The following is a 10,328-nucleotide window of genomic DNA, read 5'->3' on the forward strand; positions in this document are numbered from 1 at the left end:
GGAAAAGAAAAAAAAGTCAAATGTCTGCCAAAAGTTTTTGTCCCATTCTGCAACTATGTGGGTGCTGTCCCTCTTTCTCGCTAAACTGTGAGCTACTTCAGCAATTATCTTGTTTTGCTTTGTATGCCTCCAACCACAGCCCTGGATTAAAGATGGTCATCAAGGGGCAGCTAGGTGGCTCAGTCCGTTGAGCGTACGACTTCAGCTCAGGTCATGATCTCACACTCTGTGAGTTCGAGCCCTGTGTCGGGCTCTGTGCTGACATCTCGGAACCTGGAGCCTGCCTTGGATTCTGTGTCTTCCTCTCCCTCTGCCCCTCCCTTGCTCACACTCTGACTCTGTCTTTCAATAATAAATAAACATTTAAAAAAAAGTTTTTAAGATAGTAATCGAGAAAAGTGTTGGGTTGTTTTTTTTGTTTTGTTTTAATAAAATAACTTCTTGAATCCTTGAGAAACACAAACTAGAGTCAAGGTGAGCGACTCTACAAAAACAAAACAAAACAAAACAAGATCAAGAATAGTTCAATCGTCCTGGACTCAGCAGCAAGGTCACCCAGAATCTGTAAGAGACAAAAAAGCCAGACAGCTGAGACTCGCATCTACCCCCAGGCTGGCCTGCACAAAGGAAAAGGATCCAGGAAGAAAAATCCAGAAATTATGCTAACTAGGCAAATCGGTGATTAAGTCAGGATCAAAATCTAGAATCTATTAATTCAATATCTTCTTTTAAAAAAAATCTTATCCTCTTTTTATTTTTTTAAACAAAAATTCCCTTGGGGCACCTGGGTGGCTCAGTCAGTTGAGCGTCCAAGTTCAGCTCAGGGCATGATCTCGCAGTTCGTGAGTTCGAGCCCCGTGTCAGGCTCTGTGCTGACAGCTCAGAGCCTGGATGCTGCTTCGGATTCTGTGTCTCCCTCTCTCTGCTCCTCCCCCACTCATGAGTGTGCGCTCTCTCTCTCTCAAAAATAAATAAAGCTTATAAAAAATTTAAATAAAAATTCCCTTTGAATTATTGCATTTTCTCAGCTGCACCAAAAGTGATCTAGGCTAATGTATCTATCAGGAGAGACAAGGCAAAGCTGAGTTGTTCCATGGAGACCCAGAAGAGGTAGGATGACCAAGAGATCAATGAGGCTTGATCAAGAAGCCCAAGACAAGAAACTAGGGGATTCCTTTTTCCTTGGGATCACTCACCTAGGGGTGGGAGGAGGAAGAAGAGCCAGGGAGGGAAGCAAAGAAAGTGAAATCAGTAGCAGTTGGAGGGAGTGGTGGTTGGAGGCAAACTAGAGGGACAGATGTCAGAACAGGCATCTCCAAAAGAAAGAAATGTGCATTCAGCTGATGGCCACATTCTAAATCGCACAGAGGGAAACAGACAAAAAAAAAAAAAAATGTTCAGCACAGTGAAACTGTAGGTCTAGACAATCCAAAACTAGGATGCCTAGCTCCTAAAGGACAGATGTCTGCAAATTGCCTTCAAACAGTGAAACATTTGTGGTTCCTTTTAAATATGTCAGAATTAGGCTCACTAATAATTACAACACTTCCTTTGTCTCTACTTTTCTCAGTTCTCCATGTTCCTCAAGTCAGTAACATTAGGATAATTATTTCAGAGAGAGTGATTTAGGATACTCAGAAGGCATCCTAGCCAGAGTCGAACCACAAACCCTTAGGGCTTCCAACTTTAGAACTCAGGCTGCGGCTGCTGCTTCCTGGTTTGTTGATTAAGATGCATGAATGATAGTTTTTTTATAGATTTTATGACTTCTTCATAAGTACCAGTCATTTTAAATTCAAAAAATCCTTTCTAATTTTGGTAGTCAACTGAACGCCTTGGACATTCTTGCTGGAGAATTAGTACCTCTTGGTGGATGGCCTTCACACCAGACTGTTACATCTATTAATAGTCATGTGTGGATCTTTTTCTGGCCAGAAGCAAGTAAATGCTCCAGGTTTAATTTGTAATATACAAGAATGGATACCTGTTCATTTGGACAAAATATTTTTAAAATTTTGAAACTCTGAGACTTTTTAATATCTGCTACTGACCTACTATGTCTTATCCTTCGAGTTTCCTTACAAACAATTTTACTGAGTCCTAGAAAAGAAGCGCTAAAGCTGAATGGCTGGAGATATCAGAGTATTAATTAGAATCAAAGATTTGCTATTTATTGGGTTCTTCAGAGAAGCTTAAAAACTTCTGGGAATTGGGTCATGTCCTAAAGAAGAGTGGCTTAAGTCAATGTTTACAGTGTTTCTTTATGGGTGTGTGAATTTAATCCTCTGAACCACCAATATTTTGTAGTTGGGTTCCCCTTATGATTATGTCACATGCTCAATGTCGTTTTTTATTACTGACATTTCCCATGCATATTTCAACCTGACACATGCCTCCTTTCCCAGTTACATTACAAACTTCTAAAAGGCAGAGCCTGTAACTCCTCTTTATTTCCTTGCAATACCTGCTCCAGTACTTTGCATCAAGTAGGTGCTAGAGAGGGGCACCTGGGTGGCTCAGTGGGTTAAGCTTCTGACTTCGGCCCAGGTCGAGATCTCATGGTTCATGAGTTGAGCACTGCTTCATGCTGTCTGCTGTCAGTGCAGAGCCTGCTTTAGATCCTGCCTCCCTCTCCCTCTGCCCTTCCCCAGCTCATGCTTTCTCTCTGTCTCAAAAATACATAAAAACATTAAAAAATATTTTTTAAAAGTAGATGCTAGATAGATGTATGATCACTGATGAAACCAGCAGAAACCATAAATGTAGAGGAGTTGACCAAGTAAGGGGAGAGATGAGCAGAGCCATGAGCCCAGCGCTCAGAAGCTGCCAGCACATTGGCTACACATCATGAGTCACACCAAAGAAAGGGTGACCCTACTTCCCCACTTGAAGAAAAGAGCTTGGTCCTGGCCATTTGGAGCTTATCTCCCACCTGTTCTAACTTCATCTGAGAGATCTGGTTGACCATCATACGGTTGTGCTCCTCAACCCCTCCTCCTGCCTCTTCACTTACATTCCTGAACTAACAGAGAAGCAAAGTAACTAAAAGGAAATATACAAACATGGTCATCACATACGCAATAGGCATTACTGTCAGAAAGGACGTGTGGAATCCAAAGGGGCCCCAACCTAAAGCCCAGAACCCAATAAATAGCAAATCTTTGATTCTAATTCATACTCTGATATCTCCGGCCATTCAGCTTTAGGGCTTCTTTTCTAGGACTCAGTAAAATTGTTTGTAAGGAAACTCGAAGGATAAGACATAGTAGGTCAAGATGTTGACACTCTTCTGAATTGAGGTTTGGATGAGAAAAACCTGAGGGAGCCCAGTCCTTTCAAGGATGCCCTAAGAGCTAAAGGCCAATCCCTTATTTGGCCTGATTTTTAAAAGATCTGAACAATACATTAGTTTCAAGACTAACCCTAGATTTAATTCTATCACAGAGTTGGACCAGTGAACCTAGTTTTGGTCTAATATTCCCAGCTGCACCCACCAGAAATAATTGATCTAAAATATTTATTCAGGGATTATTCTGTCCAAAACATGAACGAAGTGGATACAAAGATGACAGACACAGGCGTATAGACCCACTCAGACGCTGTCCAGTGGAGATCAAACACATTCCTTGTAAATTATAAGACAATGTAAAACAGGGCTAATGCCATACAAAAGGGGCATGAGGAAAGTCCTGTGAGAATTCAGAAGAAGTAGAATTCTCTTCTACTTCATGACAATCAGGAAAAGTTTCAATCCAGCATATCATAGAAATTGGTGGGTTCGGGCCAGAGCTAAACTTGTGTGCAGAAAGACAGTCGGAGATGCAGCTGAAAAGTATTCTTACGGGTCTTTAAATTCTTCAAGGGGCAGTAGAGGACCTTACTTTTTTTTTTTTTTAACTTTTCGAAATTTTTTTATTTTCTGTTAACCTTATTTCCATTTTGTTTGCCTTTGTGGAGGGGCAGCTTAAGACCACTCCGGGGTTGTTCCTACCAACTCAGTGCCCAGAACAGTGGGAGCTGCACACCGGTCCTCATGGCAGGCTGAGAGCGCCAGGCTTCAGGAGGGAACTGCTGAACAGGCACAGAGGGCACCCGCGGCGCCTGCAGACCAGTCTGCGACTTCAGTTTGAGTAGCGGTGACCTCACTGGAACTGGCGCAGTCCATCCACCCTGAAATTCCCCCTTGCTCACAGCCTTTTCCTTTTCAACCTCTTCAGGTTCTCTGTAGAAGCAGAGATCAGGCGTGACCTCCCATGGGTGTTCACGGGAAATGGCATCATGCACGTGCAGAACTTCCTGGACCAGCGACCACCACGTCAGACCCACTGAGCGAGCTCCCTTGTTGTTGCAAGGCGCGGCAATGTCCCGGCGCAGAGGAGAGTTTGTGTTATGCAGAGTGATGGCAGGGGGGTTACCAGAAGATGCCTCTGTGGGAGGGTGGTGGTCAGCCCTGGGATCCTAACCACCCCAAGTCTCGGCTCCCGGAAGACTGCCTGGATCCGGTTAGTGAAGGTTCCAGGAGTGAAGTGGCCGGCAGTGGGACTGGCTCCAGTAGCAGCCGCAAACTTCAGCCCAGCTCGCTGGCCAGGATTCCTGGGTGATAGGACACTGACGGGAGCCGTTTTCAACAGCAACAATGGCACAAGCTGCCAGCAGAAGCTTCTCCCATGTTCTCTTCAGATGCCATCACATTTCCTTTTATAGATGTACTGTTCCATCTGGAAGTCAAGGTTTGTCCCACCTAAGTGGGGTCCTGCTGCAAGGAATTTGAGGACACCCTCCTCCTCCTTCATTTATAGGACATCAAGGGCTCCAGCCATTGTGAACATTTCTCTTTAAGTTATGATGGGAATGCAGAACAACACCATATGGACCCCTCCCTGGGTAGTGTAGAAAGGGGGGACCTTACATTCTTGGCCAAAGAGTTTGGGTTTCTTTCAGTGGACAGAAGGAGCCACTGTAGGTTACGAGCAGAGGAGTGCCATGAACTGTTCCTATGCAGAGATGAACCTAGCAGCAAGAAAGAGAAAGGACCAAGGTGAGGAAAAATGGAGTGTAGACAGAACAAAAGCGATGATGTTCTTGGTGGTGGGAACAGCAGGCAGCGAGGACTGGAAGCCACAAGTCTGGCTGTGGTGGAATCTGGGGAAGAGGAACCAGATGACCTGACATTCTGCTCTGGGATGGCAGGCAATGGAGTAGTATCCTTGACTTCATGACCGAACACAAGTGGGAAGACAAACCAGAGGAGAGAGAACAGTGTTGAGACAAACAGAAAAATTACTTCAGAGTAGCGCATAGTACCTGTGTGGGCTTTTTGTAAAATGTTTCTAAGACCCTCATTACCAGGAAAGGGTACCATGTATTTTTTTTTTTTAAGAAAATAGTTTTTCTTAATCCAAATCTGAGCTCACAAGTCAGCATCTAATTTACTTTTTACCATGGCTTTTCAATACTATTGTCAAGTGAAAGGAGCTTCACATTTAAAATTTATCTTCAACTCTGCTTTTTCACTACCATCCTGTTAGCCCACACCCATGGACAAGTTTTCTCAGGACGGCTCAAACTTTCATTTATTCCTCCTTAAATTTTATTTTAAAAATATCTACAATGTGTTCCCAGTAGTTCTGAAGAAAATGTAATTGTGGAGGAAGTTTTACCACAGCTGTCTCCAGGCACTACCTTTCTCCCTCTTAGATATCCAAGCTACTTTCAGTTTGCTTGTTTAGCTCTTCTTCCTCTTCATGGCATCATGTAACTTCTCCCAAATTCCTTCAGTACTACATGACAGGATGTACAAAATTCTTCAAGACTTTTTTTCCCCAATGCACTCCAGCCCCGTTTTTCTCAGTCACACTGGATCATGGTGAGCCAGCATGAACTCCAGGCTATGACTTCCCCAGCAGGTATCTCTATGGAATTGAAGAGGACATTAGCCCAAACCTATAAATTCTGGATCTGTCGCTTTGCTTTGGTTGTTCAAGTTCACCCAGCCAAATGCACAAATCCAGGTGGAAAGTAAGCCTCACTGGACAGTCATCAAGAGGAGCAGTGCTATAACCTCAGAAAATGTTTTAGATGTTTAATTTCTACCCATAGTTGTCACCCATTACGCCCCTGCCCATTGGGCTATTTTTCTGTGATAAATCTCCAGAACTTCTCCTTTCAGAAACTCTTTTTTCTACCCCATCCTGACTCCTCTTCCCTTGATAAATGATATGCATAGACATATGTATATATACATAAATACCTGTTTTCTTCACGTATGGGAGTAACTCCACTGTCAATCACCATTACCTGTACATGTAACCCACTTAACCGCACTCTCCATTTTGGAAACTCCAGTTCCCTGAAAAGTTCCTCTGCTCCACAATTATTTCTGTGTCTTGGAATCATCAAGAACAACTCATCACAGATATTTTCTCTTCCCCTGCTCAGGCAGCATTAGTCCCTTTGCTTTTGTGGTGTGAATGTCCCAGCTAGCCACGAGATAGTTGTCCTGTGGGTGCCTGCTGGCCTGGCATCGATGCTCATGCAATGTACCTGAAGGAATAAAGAATATGCCACCCTGAAGTATGACTGTAGAAGTTCAGGACACCCTACCCCAAAATATGCAGCTTTGGTACAATGATTATTCTGAGCTACAGGCACTTGAAAACCAGCGAATGCACGCAAGGGCTTTTTCTGAACTGCCCCTTCTTTGCCCTAAAGACACATCTTCCCATAGGAACTAAACTGTCATGAAGGTCCTCCCCCAGAGTTTTACCATCTAGGAAAGATTGACCCCTGTCACAGGAGAGGAGACAAGAAGTGGATACCACACATAAACTTCATCACAAACTATCCTCCCTCCCTCCCATCTATCCTTCTAAGGGCCCACTCATCTTTCCTAAAAATCATTTACCCTCCTCTAAGAGGCCTACATTTCCTTCCCCTTTCCCTATTAAGATGGTATTTATATTGTAGTAATCATTTTGAAATATATATATGTCAAGTCATTACTCTATACACCTTATATCTATATAGCATATGTCAATTATATCTCAATAAAACTGAAAGAAAAAAATAAACATAATAATAATAATGAATTTTTTAAGTAGATGGTTTTTAATCCTGAATCCCAAGCCACCTTGCAAGTTATTCATTTTTCCCTGGTTATCTCCCATGTATACATGAAGTATACGTGTTAGTAAACTTCAGTTTGTTTTTCTCTTGTTAATCTCTCTTTTGTTACAGGGGTCTCAGCTAAGAACTCAGAAGCGTAGAGGGAAAGTCAGCTTTCCTCCCCTGCATAGCAAAGCCACGTGTTGTATCAACCAATGTAGCTGACACTGGATATGACTTCTACCCCCACATGACGGTAAGGGCACCAATTCCCAAGGCTTCCAAAGCTTTGGATGCCCCTCCTTGGCCACTGGTGAGGCCTTCTCCTCTGTCTCCTCCTGCTGCTGTGCCAGAAATCAGTTGCACTGGGGACCACTGCCAGAACCCAAGGCACCACTGAGGCACAGGAGCTACCAGAGTGCCCCAACTCCCAGTACTCCAGTCACTCCACATTCCAGGTGCCCAGGCCTCTCCGCCCCTTTGTCATTGTGTGGGCTGCTCTCAAAACAATGCAACTCTGTACTCTCAATGTTTCAAAGAGAGTTTGTGTAGAAACAGCTCTTCCTTTCTTTGTTATACCAAAAGCTCTCCCCACCCCCACCCAGGGATTAAGACACAAGTCCTTTGGGGGTTGGGTGAGGGGACTAAAAGACAGAAACAGCTACACTTGCAATAGTCCTTTTCCTTTGATGCCTGAGGCGTAGCTACCTGACCAGGCTGGGGCCTGCTTGAATCTCTACTCTCTTCAGTAATTTATTTTCTGTGAGGTCCAGTTCCTTCCAACTGGTCCTGACATTTCTGAATCCCAAGAAAAGATCCCCTTCATCTCAAACTGTTCTCGCTGCCGCCTGACCCCCTCCACTCCCAAGGCAAGAGAAGGGGATCCAGTGAAATTACCTGTAAAGTAGTGGGTGCCTCTTAGAAGGGAAGTGGGTGTGCATTTGCTGAGCTGAAAGATCAGCAGAGTGACCTGATGCTTCCATCGGAGCAAAGGAAACTGTGGTAAATTTGAGGATGAGCTTTACAGCAGTCCCTTAGCATTTGGACACAGAACTAAATTTAGAAAGGAAAGCCTGCTTTGCATCCAGAGATTTCCAAAGATGAGAGGCTTTGGGGTGTTACCTGCAACAATAGGATGAGATGGAATCATGGTGACAGTAATGAGTGTGGAAGAAGATACAGCCCTGACCCCACTCCAGATCCCTGTAGCCTTTCAAAGGGCAAGGAAGAGGACCTTGGCAGCTTCTGGAACCTCACAGAAAGGAGTCGTAGGGAAGAGAGGGAGCACAAGCCATGGATGTGCCCTGAAGGACCTGGATGTAGGGATTTCCCACCCAGAAAGATGCTTAAGGGTGTGGACCACTGTCAAAGACCAAAGAAAGATACACCTAGCCCCTCAGCACTAGACAGGGATGGAATGTGACTTCATTGTCCAGAGACCACCCTAGTGACTAAAGCCACCACCAGCATAGAAAGCCAGCTGAGCCAGAGTAAGACCAGGGCAGTCTCCTTCCTCAGACAGAGTCAGGCAGTGGGAGCAAACCCAGCCTTCACTCCATTTCTCTTCCCCAATATATGGGAGAAGCTAAAGCCTAGAAAAGAGCAGAGGGCCTGGAACCAGATCAGTGGCTCATGTGCATGCATATGTGAACACACCCCCAACATACAAGATTCAGAGGAGGAATGAGAAAGAATGAGAAAGTAGACCTGCCCCCCCCCCCCACCACCACCCTGCCACTTGCCAAGTCCCCTGATCCAAAGCCTGGCTGGATGCTCAGACATTCAAACTGACTATAGTATGCAGCTTTACATTAGATTAGGCTGTCCTGAGTTTAAATAACTGAAAATGACTGGGAAGTTATCAAATCTGTTCAAGACGTTTTTATGGGCTCTGCACCAAAGAGAAGCCTAGATCCAGGACTGCACAGTTGGGGGCAGTGAATGGGGGAAAAGATGGTACCTACCAAGTTCACACTGATCAATAAGCAAGTTACATTTGCGATGTTCTCTCTTAAGCACACAGAAGATCTAACACCTTTCTCCAAATCTCCTTTCCAGGGCTCGAAGTTGTACAGGAGAGAGATTAGAAGGAAATGCAGTCGTATTTCAAGAAATTTCCTTAAACCTCTCAAATTGATTTGGGTACCTTTTATAGCCACAAACTTCCCAGGATTATATGTTGCCTTTGCTCTCATCTCTGTTCCTCCTAAATTGAAGCTCTGGAAGTTGGGATGAAAGCCATGAATATAGAGAAAATATAAATTGTGCAAATTAATCTTATTCCTTCTTCCTCCCACTTTAACCCCTGCTCCTGCCTCTGCCTAAAAAAGACATTTGGAACATCTACTCAGCAATGAACAGACCTTTGTGCATTGAGTATGCTCTTGTAGCAAGCATGATCTGCTTGACCAACTTGAGATACAAATCAAATCCCAACTCTAATTAACCTCCCAAAGCCTCATCTATCTTTTTTTTTCCTCCAGGAATTCTAAAATCTTCCTCTTGGGAGATTCTTGGAAACCTCAGAGATTCACTTAATCCACAGGAAGTGAGTGCAATGGAAAGCGAGAGTCCCCACCATTACCATGCTTCTGCCTGCCACGCAATGTCACTGTTGAACACTGGTCCTGCACAGTCCAGCGCCCACAATGGCTTACTGCCCGAGTAATGGCTCCGAGTTAGCCCCCTATAACTTTACTTTATAACCAGCTCTCTGGCTTCAGACTCACATGCTAAAGCACTGTTCTCCAAAGCAAGAATCAAGCAAGTAGGCTTCCAGCCTCAGCCACATTGTGCCTCAGCCTTCTCCCAAACTGCTTTGGACCTTTGTGATGAGTCTAGGGTACCTAATGCAAACTGGTCCACCAGACTCTAAGAGCTGTACGCCTTGTTAAGCCAAACAAAAGATTCTGGTACACCCTTCAAAAAGGCCTTGCATTAAGCATACTAGAGATTTTCACTCAAATGACTTTTTTCTGAAGAAAGATCTACTCCAAAATTTTTTGCCATATCCACCTACACTGTGGATTACTGAAATTTCTCTTGCTAAAAACAATTTTACCAGGCACCCTGTTGTGTATTTCAACTCTTAATTAATAAATTTCGTACTACTCAGGAACTTTGGGAGTGGCATTGAGGTTTAACTCTGAAATGACCAACATATTCTTCCTTGGCTGAACCAAATAGTAATTTGGTGCCAGATTATTGAATTGTAACCCGACACA

General features: G+C 44.0%; 1 pseudogene; it reads right to left on the minus strand.

Moving 5' to 3' along the window:
- Positions 1–3,845: 3,845 nt before the first annotated feature.
- LOC147572044 (small ribosomal subunit protein uS2 pseudogene) lies at positions 3,846–5,565 on the minus strand (annotated as a pseudogene).
- Positions 5,566–10,328: the final 4,763 nt, after the last annotated feature.

Source organism: Puma concolor, chromosome F2 (assembly GCF_028749965.1).
Source record: "Puma concolor isolate L17-30 chromosome F2, mPumCon1.1.hap2, whole genome shotgun sequence".
NCBI lineage: Eukaryota > Metazoa > Chordata > Mammalia > Carnivora > Felidae > Puma > Puma concolor.